Source organism: Leucoraja erinacea, chromosome 9 (assembly GCF_028641065.1).
Source record: "Leucoraja erinacea ecotype New England chromosome 9, Leri_hhj_1, whole genome shotgun sequence".
In the NCBI taxonomy this organism is placed as follows: domain Eukaryota; kingdom Metazoa; phylum Chordata; class Chondrichthyes; order Rajiformes; family Rajidae; genus Leucoraja; species Leucoraja erinaceus.
Window position 1 is genome coordinate 53,711,798 of NC_073385.1, and position 19,623 is coordinate 53,731,420.

General features: G+C 43.6%; 1 protein-coding gene across 5 annotated transcripts in view; it reads left to right on the top strand.

The window, feature by feature from the left end:
• Positions 1-19,623, top strand: part of sipa1l1 (signal-induced proliferation-associated 1 like 1) — a 351,678-nt gene that overhangs the window by 108,506 nt on the left and 223,549 nt on the right. For 4 of the 5 annotated variants that reach the window (XM_055640839.1, XM_055640838.1, XM_055640834.1 and 1 more), the window contains exon 4: positions 18,059-18,110. The exons of the other annotated variant lie outside the window; for it this stretch is intronic. The gene's annotated coding sequence lies outside the window, so the exon portion shown is untranslated. The remainder of the gene's footprint in view (positions 1-18,058; positions 18,111-19,623) is intronic. 5 annotated transcript variants of the gene reach the window in all.

Genomic DNA, 19,623 nt, shown 5'->3' on the forward strand with positions numbered 1-19,623 from the left:
GCCAACCAGGACTTAATGTCATCAAAACAAGACAGAAGCGATTTTACAGAAAAGGCATCTTCCCCCCTCAGCGGCAAATAAAGCTGGGTATCATCTGCATAACAGTGGAAGGAGATGCCATGCTTTCTAAGGATGGAACCCAGAGGAAGTATGTACAGCGAGAAAAGCAGGGGCCCCAGAATCGAACCCTGTGGAACCCCATATGACAGGGGAGCGGAAGAGGATTCAAACCCAGCAAGGCTAACACACATGGTTCTGCCCGCCAGATAGGACCTGAACCATCCCAGGGCACTGTCGCAGATGCCCACTAACTGCTGTAGCCGAGATAATAAGATATTATGGTCCACCGTATCAAAGGCGGCAGACAAGTCCAGCAGGACAAGAACCACACAATCCCCAGAATCATTAGCCAGGAGGATATCGTTAAAAACCCTTAGCAATGCTTAACATATGCAGTGTCTTCTTTTGTTAACATCCAGACTCTTCCTCTTGGCAAAAGTAGTCGGCCTGCATTGGCAAGGAAAACCTTTGGAACTGGACCTCCCAGTTCAAAAGGAATGACATTGATGGTGGGTAGGCATGGATTGCCAAGTAAAATGGATGATGTGAGAAATCTGAGTGATTTAAGTATTTAATTTAATATTGAATTTGGGAAATATTTTATTTCCTCTTCCTAAATTCAAGCTCCCAGTTAATTTGCTTCTACGTATAATTTTTTTAAACTTTTAGAACAGATCGATCTGGAAAATGTAAAGGCTTGTTTTTCTAGTTTGTGAGAAAAATCTATTCAGTTGCAGCAATGAAGTAATATCATGCTTCTCCCACTGGTTTGATTTGGTAATATATAACTGCAGTGTGGAAAATGTCAAGTTTTTCTTGGACATTGGCTATTTCTGCAACTTTTTTTTCAAGATAGTTGTACTTTTGTTTTCTTCTACTGTGAGGTTTATTCATTTTTAAACCCAGGTCCTGCACATTCCTATCATTTTGGCTTAACATGTAAATAACATACCATTATGTCACCATTTTCCAATAATGTTTTGGCATACCATTACTCATATACTGAAGTTTTTATGTTCATTAGATTTAATAAAGGGAATTTAGGTGATCAATAATCAGGTTCTTGACCCAATCCACACAACCCTTATCCTACTTCTGCAATGGAACACTAAGGGACACCTGTACCTCACTGTTGTGACTTTTCAAGTGGCATTTAATTCTTGAACCATGTAATATGCACAAGAATGAAGATTAAAGCAGTAATCTGCTGATCTTGCCATGGATCCAATTTTCTGGCCACTATTTGCGTTTGTCCCCTCGTTACCAACTTCAACTGACGAGACTGATCCTGCAATAAACTGCTCAATAGCATTTTTGTTATAAAGACTGTCTACTTCTATCATGATGACTTCAGCCATCTCACCTATCCCTTGTCTCAGCCCATCTGCAGCTGAAATCGTTATTCATGCTTGTGTTATCTCTAGCCATGGCTATTCCCTCAGTGAATATCATTAAAAATAGATTCAGCTCGTTCTCTTGTTATTCATTACGGGAACATGAAATGCTTATATTGCTTGTCTTGTTTCAAAAACCTCAAGTACTTAATTGTTTGTAAAATGCATTGTGACTTCCTGAGGTCATGAAATGCATGCAATATGCTGGTACCTCTCTTGATACATAGGATGTGTTCTCAAGGAGTGCAAAAAGAATCAGTGCTAAAGGCCATTATATCATTATATTTGCATATGTGTTATAGTATGCACTGTATTTGCCAGAAACCTGATGCAGAGCCAGCAATGAATTACCCATGGCTTAGTGTGGAAAGATTGCATGTCAGGGGAGGGGGCGGGACAAAGATAGAATGTACTTGGAGACAGTAAGACTAGTGGGAGAACTGGGAAGGGGATGGATAGAAAAAGCAAGGGCTATCTGAAGTTAGAGAAGTCAATTTTCATACTGCTGAGGTGTAAACTACCCAAGCGAAATATGAGATGTTGTTTCTCCAATTTGCGCTGGGCCTCACTCCGACAATGGAGGAGGCCCAGGACAGAAAGGTCAGATTGTGAATGGGAGGGGGAGTTGAAGTGCTGTATCATCAGGAGATCAGGTAAGTTAAGACGGACTGAGCGGAGGTGTTCAATGAAACGATCGGCAAGCCGATGAAGAGAAGTTGACACCTGGAACAGCGGATACAGTAGATGAGGTTGGAGGAGATGCAAGTGAACCTCTGCCTCACCTGGAAAGACTGTTTGGGTCCTTGGGTCGAGGGGGGAGATAAAAGGACTGGTGTTGAATCTCCTGCGGTTGCAGGGGAAAGTGCCTGGGGAGGGGGTGGTTTGGGTGGGAAGGGACGAATTGACCAGGGAGTTTCGGAGGGAGCGGAAAGCAGAAAGGGGTGGAGATGGGAAAATTTGGCCAGTAGTGGGATCCCGTTGGAGGTGGCGAAAATGTTGGAGGATTATATGCTATATGCGACGGCTGATGGGGTGGAAGGTGAGGACAAGGTTATGAATGGGGGGGAGGGGGAGTAAGAGCGGAGCTGCGGGATGTCGAGGAGACCCTAGTGAGAGCCTCATCTATATTGGAAGAGTTTGACTCTGTTCTTGTTACTTATGTTGGGGTTGTGTCAAGTGATGAGGCAATTCATTTGGGATCAGAGCTGCACCCTGACCAGCAAAGTGAGTGCGGATGGCAGCAGCTATCCCATGTGTTGATAGGATTCCTCCTTCTCTGTAAGCTGTGTATAGGAAGCTGTTGACTTTGCATCTTGAGGTTTTACTGCTTGGCAGTCTCCCAGCCTGGAGATTTTCTGTACAGTAACAGTCCCAACTAAGAAGGAGACGGCAGCTTCTACACATTCAGCAGGGAGTAATTGGAGACCATAGGATCCAGGCAGTCTGTCAGTACATGGTGCTTGACCCTGGCATTCACCATCTTGGCAAGGGTGCAGCCCTGAGCTCAGCACTGAGCAGCCACGTGACTTGTTCCAGCCCACTCAACACCAGACCACATTAGCAACCTCTGCACATAGAGCTCCAGGCGATCACTTATTGAGGGAATACAAAAAGACAAAGGCCATTTATTGTCACATACACCAATTGGTGCAGTGAAATGTCAGTTACCATGCAGCACAGAGATAAGATAAACACAACACTATAGAATTTAACATAAAACATAAAAAACATAAAAAATTTCCTCCCACAGCGGAATCAACATTTCCCACTGTGAGGGAAGGCATCAAAGTTCAGTCCTCTTCCTCTTGTTCACCCGTGGTCCGGGCCTATTGATGCCTCCACAGTCGCTGCAATGTTTCAGGCCTTCTCGCCAGGAAGATGGAACTCCAGCGTCAGAAGAACACTCTCTGAATCGGCCACTTCCTACCGGAGACCGCGGCTCCCAAAGTCCACAGGGCGAGCTTGGCGGAGCTCCAACATAGGTGATCCTCAGCAAAAGATCCCAGGCTCCGCGATGTTAAAGTCAGCGCCGCCCGCGGCTGGACGCACCGCAGACCACAGCTCCACGATGTTTAATTTGGCAGTCCCAACACTCCGGAGCTCCAACACGGTGACCCAAGTAAGGCATCACTCGCTCTACGATGGTATTTCAGTGCTGTGCTGCTGCTGAAGCTTTGGCCAGTCTCCGGCAGGAAAGGCTGCGCCAATCCAGATGGTAGGCCGCGAGGAGGGGACGAAGATGCGGCTCAGAGGAAAGAAGCATCCTCAACCATGTAGTGACTGAGAAAAATTTTCCCCACTCCCCCACCCCCCACATAAAAAGACTAAAAGACCTCCAAAACAAAACTTTTTGACAGACTAAAAATTAAAAAAATTAAAATGGCGCCACCACTCGACTGGTGGTGGACAGGGATTTGGCACCTGATCAATGTACCTCGGTACACACGACAATAAACTAAACTAAACTAATCTTCAGCACGATAGTGCACAAGGCACAGCCTAAGTGGGATTAAAAAAAAATTCAGGGATACATACTTGTAAATGTTCATCGTATAACAGCCCTCAGCAAGACACCGCTGTAGATGCTTGCTCTTGGTTTTTCTGTGTGCCATTTAGGTTGGGGCCTTAAGGGCCAGTCCCACTGTACGAGGTAATTCAAACGTTCTCCTGAGTTTTCCCCTGATTCAAACTCTGAGAATGTCCGTAGCAGGCCCGTAGGAGTTCGTGGATGTTTCGTAGTGGCTCGTACGAGTAAAAAGTAACAACCTTTTTCATCACATGTATTTTTTTACTCATGGACATTTTTCACAGTTTTGAAAAAACGTCACGAATTTACCGGATTTCCCGAGTACTTACCGTTACCATTACAAGCCACTACGAGACATCCACAAACTCCAACGGACCCGCTACGGACATTCTACGAGTTTGAATCGGGGGGGAAACGCAGGAGAACTCGTGAATTACCTCGTACAGTGGGACAGGCCCTTAAGCGAATTAAGATGATTAATGTGCAGAGTATGACAATTAATCTGATTCGAGGAAGCTGAGCTTAATTAACAATATTCAATTATAGATGAACAAATTCCATCTAACTAGAATGTTGCTGATATTCATCTTAGATAGTCCTGATGAGGATTTTAGTACCATGGTGATATTTGTAATTGTATCTATTTTTAAATATGTATGCTGGACATGTGGGATATTTTCTGAGGCCCCAAAGCATTGGATTTGGCAACTCAATCTGCGGAAAAACTTGATTTCTCTCAATTTTGTTTCGAGCACAAGAGATCTTCTTAACATGTGATGCGGAGGTTGAGGCTCTGCTGGCAAACCTGCAATTTATCTAACAAAGGAACCGCAGTGAAATGGGTGAAATATGATGTGACTCTCAAATGTGTTTAATGATAGTGTCACACAGGGCAATTGAGTTAGCGTTAGATGATAATTAAAGCAAACTTTTATTACATTAACTTTGGCCGTTGGTTCTTTTGTACTTAAAAAAAAAGGAGTGCAGTTCTCTGATGAGGGATAAAGAATCACATTGAATGGCTGATGTCATGACAGGTAACTTATAAATAAGCACACAAGTAGGGGAAACTATAACAAACGGGTGCTAGAGTAGACTATATGACCCCTGTAAGTTTTCATTAAGATCGAATCTGATTGAAATATGGTCTTAGCTCCCCTCTCGGCTCAATTTCTCCATCACTCTGAATTCCATTTCAGTCCCAAGATCTTGTCTTGGCTTTAAGGAGAGCTAATGACAGCATCTGCAGTCCTCTGGGGCAGAGAATTCTAGATCCACGAGTGACTGCATGTTAGAGTATGTGCATTGGCTACAGCATGTTAGCCAATTAGAATGCTTAGTAATTATAACCCCGCCAAATTATAACTTTCATAGTGTAAGATCCTACCCACTGTCTGCCAGTTAGAGTAGCAGTGTGAACGTGTGATGACCTGCTGTGTAGTTGATGACCTGAACAATAAAGATGCTTGTGCTTCAACCCGTGTGAGTTTGAGCTCTTTACATGGTGTCAGATTATCGAGTCTACCCCGGTTCAGTTTACTGTGATATATTTAGTTTACCAGTTTTTATTTGCGTGTTTTTTTGTGATTTGGGGATATGGCTAACTTGTTGAAAGCCTAGCCCGCTTGTGTTTGATTCTGATATCGTCGAGCACTGGCGAATGTTCGAGAAGGACTACTCTCATTATATCCGCATCATTCACCGCAACGATCCCGATGATTTGATGGCTTCACTTCTGTTGAATTTAGCGGGTCCTGAGGCTATGATCCGCACTGACTCGTTCGAATTTGCACCTGCTCAACTGGATGGGAATGGACAGGTATTGGTGCCAGTAGAATCTATAGACAACTCCATGGTGTTGCTGAGGAAGTTTAGAGAACTGTGTGACCTGCCGTCTAACAGAATCCTTGAGAGAACAAGATTTTTTGCCCGAGGCTGATGAGCCTGTGGACCGATTCATCAGTGACCTGAGACACATGAGTTTTTGATGCAGATTTGGTGAACTAGCAAATGAGCTAGTTCGAGATAGAATTGTTGGAATGAGCGACCGAAAGTTGCGAGCTGAACTGCTACGGAATGCAGAACTGAATTCAAGCAGGCTATTCATGCTTGTCGGATGGCTGAGACTGTGGCACCACTGGCTGATTTTGATAGCGCGAATGCTAATTGACAGTTAAATGTGAATTTGGCTTGTTACTCTCTGCAAAGATTTCTCAATGCGTCCAGCAAAGTTTAGAACATGCCTAACACGAGGTTCACAAACTGTAACTATTTCCACCCCAGGGGGCGCCAATTTTGCGTGGCCCATGGGAAAGTATGTCATAATTGCAAAAAGCTCAACCACTTTGCAAATTGTTGTCGATCTAGTGGGAGTACAGCTTCAAGGACGAAGCTGCACCTGATTCAACAAGACCCGTCAGATTCAGATTCCCATGAACAAGACGAATCTTTCCACGGGAATGACTCTGATAACACAGACACTGAGTCTACTGTATTTCCCTAAACCTGCGCACCCCAGGCAAAGTGACTGATCCTGCTGTGACCATGATGATCAATAACAAACCGCTGATCGCCAAAGTCGATAGCGGCGCCCGCGTGAACGTCATGTCACCCAAAGTGTTCAACAAGATAAGAACCACTGAGCTCATGAAAAAAGACTCCTCTACTCTACATGCTTACGGAGGGGAAATTCTTCACTCGCTGCGCAAGGGTGATTTCAAATGTACCATCAATGAACAGATCAAGAACTTGCTATTTTACATCGTTCAGCCAAGTTCTGAAACCCTGCTAGGCATCGATGCGTGTCATGACCTGGGTTTGGTCTATTTCGGGCGAGCTGTTCACAAACACTGTTTGACAGTGCAACCTACCAAACAGATGCTATCCAACTACAAAGTTTTTTTTGACAACCAACTCGGCAAACTACCTCCAATATACAAGCTCATTGTTGACCATACAGTCACCCCAATAGTACGCGCCCCTCACCGCGTTCCACATGGTACGTGTGAGCAAATACACGATGAACTGAAACGTATGGTCTCCATTGGAGTCCTCGCCGAAGTCAGCGAACCCTCTGATTGGGTTTCCACCATGGTTGCCACCACAAAGAAAGATAAAGAGTTGCGCATCTGCGTCAATCCTAAAGATTTTAATACAGCAATCAAACGCCAACACTACCCCGTGAGGACTATCGAAGACGTCGCAGCACAAATCGGTAACGCAACGGTCTTCTCGGTTTTGGAAGCCAAAAACGCGTTCTGGCAAATCCCGTTAGACCGTGCCTCATCTGCATTAACAACATTCGCCACCCCGTTCGGACGTTACCGTTTCCTAAGAATGCCTTTTGGCATCAACTCTGCCAGCGAAGTTTTCCAGCGTGCAATGGAACAACTGTTTGCAGAATTCCCCTGTGCCATCATAGTTGACGACATTCTAGTTCATGGCCGCGATGCCACTGAGCACGATGCCAACCTACGTAGAGTACTGGATCGTGCCAGAGACATTAATTTAAAACTGAAACCTCTGAAGTGCAAGTTCAGAGTTCCCGAAGTCACCTACGTAGGTCACGGGTTCACTAGCAATGGGCTGAAACCAGATCCGCTGAAGACTGCAGCAATCAACGAGCTGCCAGTACCAACTGGCGTCACCAGCCTACAACGATTTCCAGGCATGATCAACTACCTGGGAAAGTTTATCCCCAATCTCAGCGAATTGTTAGCCCCCCTGCGTCGAGTAACCCACAAGGACAACACCTGGTCCTGGTACCCAAACCACCAGCGAGCCTTTGAGACTTTAAAACTACAGCTTGCCAGTGCACCCACTCTGTCCTACTTTAATCTTAACCTGCCAGTTACAATCACCAGCGATGCATCCCAGTATGGACTAGGTGCTGCATGTTTGCAGACCTCTTTCAATGGCGATGTTATGCCAGCATCCTACGCTTCAAGAACACTAACGGATACCGAACAGCGCTATGCCCAGATCGAAAAAGAACTGCTCGCCGTGTTTTTTGCCTGTTCCAAATTTAAAGACTTCATTTTCGGCAAAACCTTCACGGTAGAAACTGATCACCAACCGTTGGTCACAATCCTGAGCAAGCCTATTCATGCTGCACCAGCAAGACTTCAACGCATGTTGATGCAGCTACAACGGTTCGACTTCCGCATTGTCTACAAAAAAGGTAAAGTCATGCACATCGCAGACACTCTATCTCGGGCACCACACACTACTGACGAACAACATCCTTTCGAACACGAGGAATTCTCCGTTCTGAAGGTTTCCTTCGTTCCAACTGACCGCCTGCGTAGCCTTGCCGAGAACACTGCCATGGATAAGACCTCCCAGCTGCCAACCTCGATCATTAAAGACGGCTGGCCAAACAAACAATCCAGTGCCCCCGTTGAACTGAGACCCTACTTTCTGGTACGCGATGAACTTATGCTACAGGACGGAGTGATTGTAAAGGGTCACAAGACGGTCATCCCCCCTTCTCTGCATAATGAGTATTAGGAGGAAATCCACAGTGGCCACCCAGGCATTGAGGCTACCCTACAATGTGCTAAAGAAATGATCTACTGGCCCGGAATGACCAAGTACATTCGGGACAAAACAGAGTCATGCGTGATCTGTAACAGGCAAGTGCCACACCAGCAAAAACAACCGCTGCTGTCCCAACTTGCCCCCGCTCTACCATGGTCGTCCGTGGCTGCCGATATCTTCGACTGGCACGGGAAGCACTATCTCGTGTTAGTGGACTCATACTCGAGTTGGTTCGAAATTGATTTTCTACCAACCATCTCCTCCGAAGTAGTTATCCAGAAACTCCGACAGCACTTCTCCGTACATGGCATTCCAGCTCACCTTCAGACTGACAACGGGACAGTTCACCAGCCAAAAGTTCAAAGATTTTGCCAAACGGTGGAACTTTAAACATGTCACCAGCAGCCCAGAATACCCACAGTCCAATGGACTTGCCGAACGCGCTGAAGCGCTAAACAACTCATGGAACGCTCCTCCCTGGCAAAATCTGACGTCTACCTGGACCTGTTGAACCTGAGGAACATTGCCAGTGAAAGTATTTTGGGCTCTACAGCCCAACGACTGTTGTTCCGGCGAACAAGACCTCCTCTGCCCGTGACACAGGATCACTTACAGCCTAAAGTTTTTTGCCCCACTGTAGTTCAGACGCGCATACAATCCAATCGAGACGCGCAGATACGTGCCTATGACAAGACCAGCAAACCACTTAAGCCACTAATCCAAGGCCAAGTGGTTCGTTTGCAGATGGACAAAGGACATACCAAACTGGAGTTCGTCCATGGCCCCGCGAAGGAGCCAAGCTCCTACCTTGTCGATGTCGGCGGCACCATCTACAGACGCACCCATCAACACGTCCTTCCAGTGAAGGAACGACGTCTGGCGCCCCAGGGTCCCGACGCCCCTCCACTGAACTTTAAAGTGATCGCCGTTCCAGTGTCTACAGCTGCTGCCCCCACCACTCCCTGCGTCGATCTGCACCCACTTCCCCCCTCGTAACCGGATCACCGGTACCCCCGCAACGGTCTTCCCCTACGGTGACTCCCCGGAGCCCTATTGACTCGCCCAAACAGGCCCTAAACTTTTCGTAAGAAAAGGTTGATGAGGCCGCTCCCTACTGTATGAGGACCGGGAGGGTTAGCAAGCCGCCTGTTAGATACGGCAACTATGTTTAACCCCATTATTATTAGATGTGGCATTTTTGCATTTAACAATTTATTTACTTAACGTAATGATAACGCTTTATCTACTTTTCACATAGAAGATGTAGATTGGCTATAGATTTTAGCCAATTAGAATGCTTAGTAATTATAACCTCGCCTAATTATAACATTCATAGTGTAAGATCCTACCCACTGTCTACTAGTTAGAGTAGCAGTGTGAACGTGTGATGACCTGCTGTGTAGTTGATGACCTGACCAATAAAGATGCTTGTGTTTCGACCCGTGAGAATTTGAGCTATTTTCAGAGTACAAAGCACGTGAGGTTGCCAGGACCAGTAATGCCTATTGTTGAGGTGAAGCCAACACATTTGAATGCTCTGGAAGTGATGGATATAATCATAACCTAGAAATTGATTACAGTATATTTGCAACATGTAAATCCTGTCACTGCCTCTTTGAGCAATCTGCATCTTCCAGAGAGGCAGTAAAAGGCCTGTCCCACTTACGTGTCCTTGGCACGCAAATTACGTGACCTCGTCGTCGCGTTGATGTGCACGGGCATCGTATGGCCACGTGGGGCCGGTCCCACTGAGAAGCGCGGAGGGGTATGTAGTTGTGTGCAACATCACGCGGGACTCCAAAATGTTTGTAGCGAACAAAATCTTCGCGCACCAACAGCTTGTCGTGTAATTGATGGCCAAAGTGGGACAGGCCCAAGACCCTGGCGTGACGCAACATCTCGCCTCCAACAGCAGCAGAAGCAGGCAAACGATCACCGAGCTCGGCCTGGGACTCACGGCCATTGCAGTCCGGATCCGCCCCCACTTCTACTCTCAGAGCGGGGCCAAGAAATTTGAAGATAGACACAAAAAGCAGGAGTAACTCAGCGGAACCGGTAGCATCTCTGGAGAGAAGGTATGGATGACGCTTCGGGTCAAGACCCTTCTTTCAGACTGAAGAAGAGTCTCGACACGAAACGTCACCCATTCCAAACTTCTCTCCAGAGATGCTGCCGGCCCCGCTGAGTTACTCCTGCATTTTGTGTCCATCTTCAAATTACGTCATGCGCTCCAGACGGCTGTGCGGGCGAATGAAGTTGCGCGCGACCTTCGCAGGACTGTCGCGCTGCAACGCGACCACGAGGTCGCATAATTAGCGTGCCAAGGACACGTAAGTGGGACAGGAGCTTTACTCTGACAAGTTTGCAGGTCTGATTTTACAAATTTAATGTTATTTTGAAGGTTGGAAACAGGTAGAAATGTCTTCCTGTTGTGAGTTCTGACCCACCACAAAATCTGCTCTTTTCCATTTTCCCCCACAGTCATTGCATAATTTGTTTCATCATCAAAATACAGCATTTCAGAGTACAAGCTCAAATGCTTCTCAATGCTCCAATAAACTAGGTAAAATAGATATTTAAAAATGCATAAACCTGGACATTCTTTCAAACCAATGCTCTCATTTAAATTGACTATCTGGCTGATTATGTATCCTTTAACCTGCATCCGAATTGCTGGGTGGACACAAGCAGGCATTTTGTTAGTGAAAAATTGTTCCAGTGTGATGTCCCAAGATCTCTTAAGGTCATAAGTGATAGGAGCAGAATTAAGCCATTCGGCCCATCAAAATCTACTCCGCCATTCAATCATGGCTGATCTATCTCTCCCTCCTAACCTCATTCTCCTGCCTTCTCCCCATAACCACTGACACCTGTGCTTACCTTACCGCACAATCTTTTTTTTTTTTAATCTTACGCTTTTTTTCCCCCAGTTGGAAACTTCTGATGCTGGTTTGGAACTCTGAGCACTGTTCTGCCATTGAAAGAGGATGGTAGAATCGAAATATCAGCCGTCGCTAAGTTCTCATTTGAATGGTCAACAGTATCCCAGCGTCAGTCAAGTACCATTCATGCCCTCCCTCACACACATAAATTGTAGCTCTTGATCCAACCTGAGACCTTCACTGAACCCTCTCAGAAATTGGGTCTAAAGGGTGGTGTCAACAACTTCCATATAGCACCTTGTGAGCTCCTGTTTTTAATGCTCGAGATAATGTGGTATCTTCTCTCTCTGCAGAAGTTTTGTTCAATTCAAACATACAGTGATCACAGTATTCTGAATAATCCCGTGCCCAGCAGTGATGCGGCACTATTTGTGGCACGGGACTCAGTTGGAACCATTGCCTGGAAGGTGTTTGGATAAACAGGATCACCACTCATTGCCTCACCTCCGAGGGAGCCTTGGATTTTTACAAGTAAATTTCAAAGATATACTTTATTCATAAAAAAACAAAATATCTATAGGGCCTACAATTCAATATGTCTTTCTTTACATTAATGATGCCATCACATCAATACATTCTGTTAGCGATGCATCAATGGCACTCATGTTTCCCCCTTGTACAAGATACAAGATACATTTAATTGTCACATGTGCCAGATGGCACAGTGAAATGAAATTCCCATACAGCCATACAATAAAAATAAAGAACCCAACACACTATAGAATTTGCAATAAAACATCCCCACACAGCAGAATCAAAGTTTCCCACTGTGTGGGAAGGCACCAGTCAACTGGACAAAGCCAGTCTCTTCCTCCACTGTTCCTCGTGGTCAGGGCCTCCCAATGTCCCACCAGAGAAACTTTTCTCAAATCCCAGCCGCTGTGTCGAGTGACAGTAGGATCTCGGACTGCAGTCCTTACCCACAAAACCTTTGGCTGCACTGATTTTTGGTGCATATCTCAATTACCTGAGGCTTTTAATTCTCTTTAGTGATGTAGCAGCTACAATCTCTAGGTGTGACGGGCACTGTTTCAGTGTACATTATATCATAATGCTGGTTTCAATACATTTTCAATCTATTCCATTATTTTTTGCAGAGATCTAATTTAGTTTTATTGCTGTATGAGCACCAAGAGAAGGCACACCTGTTTTTTTTTTTGTTTGTTGTTGTCCTCTTTCTCAGACATGGAAGGCAGTAATCAGCTTGTCTCTTGGGCTGAAGTGTCAGCAAGCAAAAAACAATGCTGCAGTTTGCATGTTGGAGGGAAAAGTAGCTGAATGTAAAGATGGGTTCGACCCGAAACTTTACCCATTCCTTCTCTCCAGAGATGCTGCCTGTCCCATTGAGTTACTCCAGCTTTTTGTGCCTATCATTTCAGGGTAGTTTAGTTTAGAGAGACAGGGCAGAACTAACACTATCCTACACCCACTAGCGATAATTTGCAATTTTACCAAGCCAATTAGCCCACAGACCTGTGTGTCTGGGCGGTGGGAGGAAACTGGAGCTCCCGGAGAAAAACCTAAGCAGGTTACGTGGAGAATGTCCAAACTCTGTACAGACACCATCTGTCGTCGGCATCGAACCCGGGTCTCCGGCGCTGAAAGGCGGCAGCAACTCTACTGATGCACCTCCATGCCGCACTTTTTCTGGCAGTTCTGTAAACAGCAGCGCAAAAGAGCAAAACAAAGATTGGGTTCAAATTCGTAATTTGGCTAATGATGTTTTACCTCATCTGGATTGGAGAAAAAGACAATTTGGCTTTCAGACACTTTATTTTTATTTCTCTATCTAATGCTGATAATAGTTGTTAGTGTGAAGCATTACTGTGGGAATAATCTATTAAATTCTCTGCAGTGAAGTGTGCAGTACCTGTTCTATTTTTACTTGGTGCTGGAGAAGTTAGCATGTGTCAAAGACAAATCATTAGCATTATGCATATGTTCTGAATGCATTAATGGGATGTTGCATGCAGCCTCTGAATACAGAAGACAATATTAATAATATCAAGAGAATCCAGAGGACAGTTGGCTTTCTGAAGACTTATGTGGATCTTTAATACTACTGGCACCATTGCATATCTATGTCTGTGTTCTTTTAGATTCTGTAAAGAAAACTTTTATGGCACACCAAGCTTTCATTGTTTTGTTAGATATGCAGTTGGCTTTTTTTGTAGCAAACGTCTGATACTGATTAATAATCTAACATCAGAAATGGATTATATATGCATTTTCATGCAAACTTGTGCCATATGGTCTAGGAGCAGGACAGTCTTGTATTCCTATATCCTGATCTATGGTATGTTGCCACAACCCTTTTTTTTGTTTTTTTTTTTGCAATCAGATCTTTGCTCGTGAGACCAATTGCCTATTGCTCATTCCTAATTTCCCTCGAGAAAGCAGGGTGAGCCGCTATCTTGAACCACTTAACTACGCCCGCATTGCTTTTGGGAAGAGAGTTCAAGGATTTAGACCCAGCCACGATGAAGGATTATAATATATTTCCAAATCAGGATGGCGTGTGACTTGGAAGGGATCTTGCGGTCTTCCTATAACCAAGCTGCCCTCATCCTTGGTCATAGAGTTTGTGAGTTTGGAAGTACTATTCAAGCAGGCAAGGCAAATAACTCCAGTGATTTTTTTTTGTAGTAGATGGTACATACAAGCTGGTGGTGGAAGGAATTAATGTTGAGGCCAATTGGTGGGGTGCCAATCAAGTAGGCTGCTTTGTTCTGGACAGTGTCAAACTTCTTGCATGCTGTTAGAGCTGCATTCAGCAAAGCAAATGGTGCATCTTCTATGTTTCTGATTTGTGCCTTGTTGCTGGGAGAAAGGTTTCCGGGTGTTGAGAAGTGAGTCAATCACCACAAGATGCTTAACCTTCAATTTGCTCTTAGAGGTATGATGTTTTTGGTGTTGCTCCAGTTAAGTTTCTGGACATTGATGATTCCCAGGCTCTGGTGGGGGACTTGGCGATATGCTATTGAATGTCAAGGGTAAGTGGGTACACTCCACTACTTTTACAGGTGCAAATGTAATTTGCCACTTGTTAGCGCATTTGTGATTATTGAGACCAAGTTTTTCTTCTGCATTCTCAAGGGGCTGTCTCACTGCGGTGCTGCATTCTCAAGGGGCTGTCCCACTGCGGCGACCTAATTGGCAAGTTTAGAAGAGTTTAGGAGAGTTTGAAAAAGTGTCTTGTTGAAGACCTCCCTTGACTATATAGAATACCTCCTTCGACTATGTTGAAGACTAGCTTCGACTAGCTTCGAGAAAATTAGACACCGAATAGTGGAGAGTGAAGACGATATCCTCCGACCTCCCTTTGACTATGTTGAAGACTATCTACAACTACCTTCGACTACCTTTGATTACCTTTGACTACCCTCGATTACCTACGAATAACATGCCGGCCTACTACGACCTACCTCGACTCAACCTACGAGTAAAAAAAAAAAGGATCTTTTTTCCATGGCGACCTTTTTTTACTTGCAGGCATTTTTAAGCATGTTGAAAAGTACGCCGCGACGTAGCGGAGACCTCAAGTACGCGGGCATTACTTTCGAGCATGAAGGAGAGTTACACAGACCTCCTAGGACCTTGTGTCGACCATGCTCCGAGTATGAGTCAAGGGCAAACTCTTCTGAACTCGCGGATTAGGTCGCTGCAGTGGGACAGCCCCTATACTCTTTCTCGTAATACTCTCATGGCTAACTCAGATGTAATAATTTTCTGAGCTTATCATGGCTAACTCAGATGACAGTGAAACAACACCTGGAAAGCTAATTCCTTCAGAAGAAGAAGACCAAGAATGGAGCGGATCAGTGGGACATCTTTTGTGCCTTGGTCTCTTCTTTAGGCCAGTAGAATGTGAGTCGCACCTGGGACTCTTTAATGCAATAGTAATTCCAATATATTCCTTCAAACAAATTATAACATCTGTCAAGTAGACTAATAAGAATAGGTACAGTGACCAGTTCATTGATGTGTGTGAAAGGGCGACTGAAGTCTTGAAATTCAATATTTGCTTCTTAAAATAAAATCATTGGAGAAATCGGTAAAGGCAGTAAAGCTCAATTTTTATGAGTTTTTTTATGGAATTGCATCAGAGGAATCGGTGCTTTGTAGTAGAGTAGAATTTTTGTTTGTATAGTATACACCTTCAGATTAAATAAGATGGTCATCACACTAGCCTTTCATCTCTGGAGACCTGATTTGTAGTTGAAATTAGGCTGCTGAGATCAAAACTTCCTCTGTGGACTACTGCATGAATTTGATTAAAAATAATGTTGGCAGTCTCCACTGGCCCAGTTCTTGTTGTATGTGAGTCAATAGCTCAAAATTACACATGTTATGGCACAAAGCTGGGATTAAGTCCATAAAGGTAGTCAGGACGAGGACTAGAAATCTGACATTGCATGAACCTTGGCAATACAGTAAATTATAGAACCAACACCCAAGGGAATTTTATTGTGCATTTTACCCAGCCTCATCTAAATTCAGATTGCTTGATCATCTTGGCATCTGCAAGAGGTTCTCTGTTTGATGACAAAAAGTGAAATGGAAATGCAATTAATCTACAATTTGGAATAACTAGCGAATGCTCTATATGCCATGTTTCCACAGTAAGCTATGAGAACTTGATAGCACTACTTTGTGAGTGATTAATTTGCCCTGTTGGTGTTTTATGTTTTTTTTGTTTTAAAACTGTTCTTGCACAATGTTTCACCCCAGTGAACAATTGGTTCAGGTTTTGGTTTGTACTCCTGGATTGGGGTAGGGCCAACATGCATTCACTTTTCAATTACATTTTTACTGGACGGTTTATAAGGATGGGATCTTTGTTTATGCAATACAGTCTAGTCTGGTGAGGTGAAGCTGTCACCTACTTTGATGTTTACTTCTCATTCAGACAGGGCGAGGACATCGGGTATTTAATTAAGTTGTGACTTAACCTTTGTAAATTGGCAAGCAATCATGAATTTTTGCCCCCAGGTCAGATGTAAAGCCAATATCAGGCAAGTGCTTCAACTTCAAGGAGTATTTCTTAATTCTGCAATGTGATGTATGAAAACTTCAGTAAAGTTTAAAACTCTCTTTCATATATTATGGCAGAATTATGCCCTGCTTTAAACTATGGTTGCTGTGATGAATGAATCTAGGGAGGTCAGTGGGTAGCCTCTTATGTTGATGAAGATGAGGAAATATAAAAATTGTGGAATAAAAAAGGAAATGCAAAATAACCCAGAATCCAATTGCAGAGGGCATATACATCACTCTACAGGTTTGGAGATGGAAAGGAGGGATGAGCTGGGATAAAAATTTGAGGTAGTTGTAAGAGGGAATTACATGAGAGCAAGACATGGAAAAGTATGAAGGTGATGTGGCTTTAGACAGATTGTAATTGATTTAGTAAGGTTATGAAGAAACCAATGTGGAAAGAAAAACAAAATGAAAATCTACAGATGCAGCATTTGTAACAAAATAACTGAATTAAATATAATCTAATTGCAGTTACGGAGATGTGGGTATAAAGTGGGAATTAAATGTTCCAGGATACTTTTCTGCATATCCTCTCATTTCTGAAATAACAGACTGTTATAGCCTTCATCTTAAAGATTGAGGGGTGGGGAAATAAAAAGTAAAGATTGTAAAATATTGAAATTTAATAAATGTGGATGGAGTTAAGAGGCAGCAAGGAAATATTGCTGGCATTATTTTGAAGGCTTGTATGCAGTGGCATATAAGGCCTGAAAATGATATAACAGGATATTGGAGGTGGCTTAATCACCAATTGAACTCCGCTTGCTATTTCTCCATCCATTTCTATAGCTAATCTATATCCTGCTACGTACTTGGACAACTTCCCCACAGTCTGTGACCCCAGCAATCTTGGTGTCATCTGCTAACTTACTTACCAAAGCATCTACATTTGCATCCATGCCATCTTAAATAAAAATAAAATAGAAAGTAGCATTACCTTTCTGACAACAAGTGACCTTTTAAGCATGCAGTTATTTCAGAATCTTAGAATAGAAATCAAAAATCGGTCTGTTAGAGGACTTATTGTTTCCATGATGTTGGAAATTCACTGTTGTGATCCTAATTAGATATGGCATTGAAAGATGTTAGTAGGTCCAATAGTCTGGCAAGTTTGACTGGCTGAGAAAAAGTAGCCGTTGAATTCCAGAGCTTTTCAGTGCATCCTCATCGTATCCATCCATCTGAATGTACTTGATCCACAAATTTATATCAAGATGAATTTCTGTGTCTCTGCATCTACTTGTGCTTTTTATTTCTGTGCTGGTCAGCAATTTGGTCAAAAGTCAGTGTAGATGTCTAATATAATGTATTAACTTTTGGCCAGTCACTTTCATTTTTCTGGATTCATAAAGGGGATGCTGATGTTTTTCCAAAGCTGCAGTTTGTTTGATGCTTTTCACAATTCTGAAATGTGATCTTCTCATGTGTGACATATCAATCATTGTAAATGAGAACATTTCTTTCAATCTTTCTATTGAAAGTTGGCAGATGATATTTTAGTGCTATTTGACTATGCAAGTGGAACCATTTGTCTAATTGGTCTCTTTCTTACACAGGTATTTGGACCGCATTGTCGTTTGTGATCCTCCTAAATGTATGATGAAACAGGTCAGTGCTTTGTCCGGTGTTTTTTGGTGAGAAGAATGTAGATTGAAGCTGTTGGACGGTGTGGATGGGGATGTAGAGCACAACCATCTCCTTTGTTGAGTTGAACCACATGGAATCTAAAATACCTGGGATACACGGATAGAGCAGAAGTGATCACCTCAATTTTCCAAGTGGAAAAGACAGCACATTTGGTGCAAATTATTAGTTGCCAGAATAATTGGGTGTAAATCTTCCATTAGTTATTGCAACATGTTTAAGGAACTCTGGTACTTACTTAAATTAAGTTTTTATTTTGTTTTCTGAAGAATTTGTCCGTTTCTGCCATGCGTTTCTGGATATTTGGGTTTCTTGGATGCCTCTTCCCAAGCTTGTATCCCTTCTTCCATTGCCCAGACCTTTTCTCTTTCCTTTTGCCATCTACTTAACTCATTCTCTTCTCTCCCTCTCTCTGCCACATGTCCACTTGCCCACTCTCTCTATCCCTCCTCCTCTCCCAGAGCTTCCCCCCTCTGCCAGTTGAATCTGTACTTTTGAAGTATAGACAGAAAAACTGTGTGACTGGCACAATGTACATTTTTAAATGTATTCATTATCAGTTTCAAATATCCCAGACCGATGTGGCTTTTACCTTGCTTGCTGCCATGTTAAACAGTAAACCTTTAACTTTTGCACAAATGGAAATGGATTTCAAACAAATAATGTTTAGAGATGCAGCGTGGAAACAGGCCCTTTGGTCCACCGAATCTGCGCCAAACAATGATCCCTGCATATTAACATTATTCTACATACACTTGGGACTATAGACAAATTTTACCAAGCCAATTAAACTACAAACCTGTACGTCTTTGGAGTGTGGGAGAAAACCACACAGGTTACGGGGAAAATGTGCAAACTCCATACAGATAGCACTCGTAGTCGGGATCGGACGGGGTCTCTGGCACTGTAAGGCAACAACTCTACGGCTGCGCCACTGTGCCACAACATTTCTTATGTTGTGGCGTATGTTATCAAGGGTGACAATCTGATTAGGAGTATTTCTGGATCTTATTTCTTAGTGTTACAAGATCTGTGCTGTGGGAATTAAGCATGCACTTGATTTTCTGGGGTTTAAAGGTTAAGTACTTGCTGTTCATTGTTATTTGGGGATCGCTGTTGTGAAGTGTATGTCAAGCTTCCCATCTGCCGGAGCAAGTTAAGGCAAATAGAATTCTCACTTGAAAGCTGTTTATTTAACCATTTCACGAGCACTGTGTTTGTCTAAATGTATTCGGTGGTGGTATGTTCCTGTATCTATTCATTCACCTTCACCTTTGGAAGGCTTCTGCCCATCCCAAAAGGACTGATCTTATTGACATACTGCATTACTAACAGCATCACCCTTTGCTGCATTGTCCAGTGGCTGGTTGTTGACATTGAGGCTGTTAAACAGTGGAAGCTTGGGATGAGGTTAATCTGCAAACTGCAGATATTTTCCCTCATTTGTCCACTGAATTACAGTCAACAGTCCTGACTT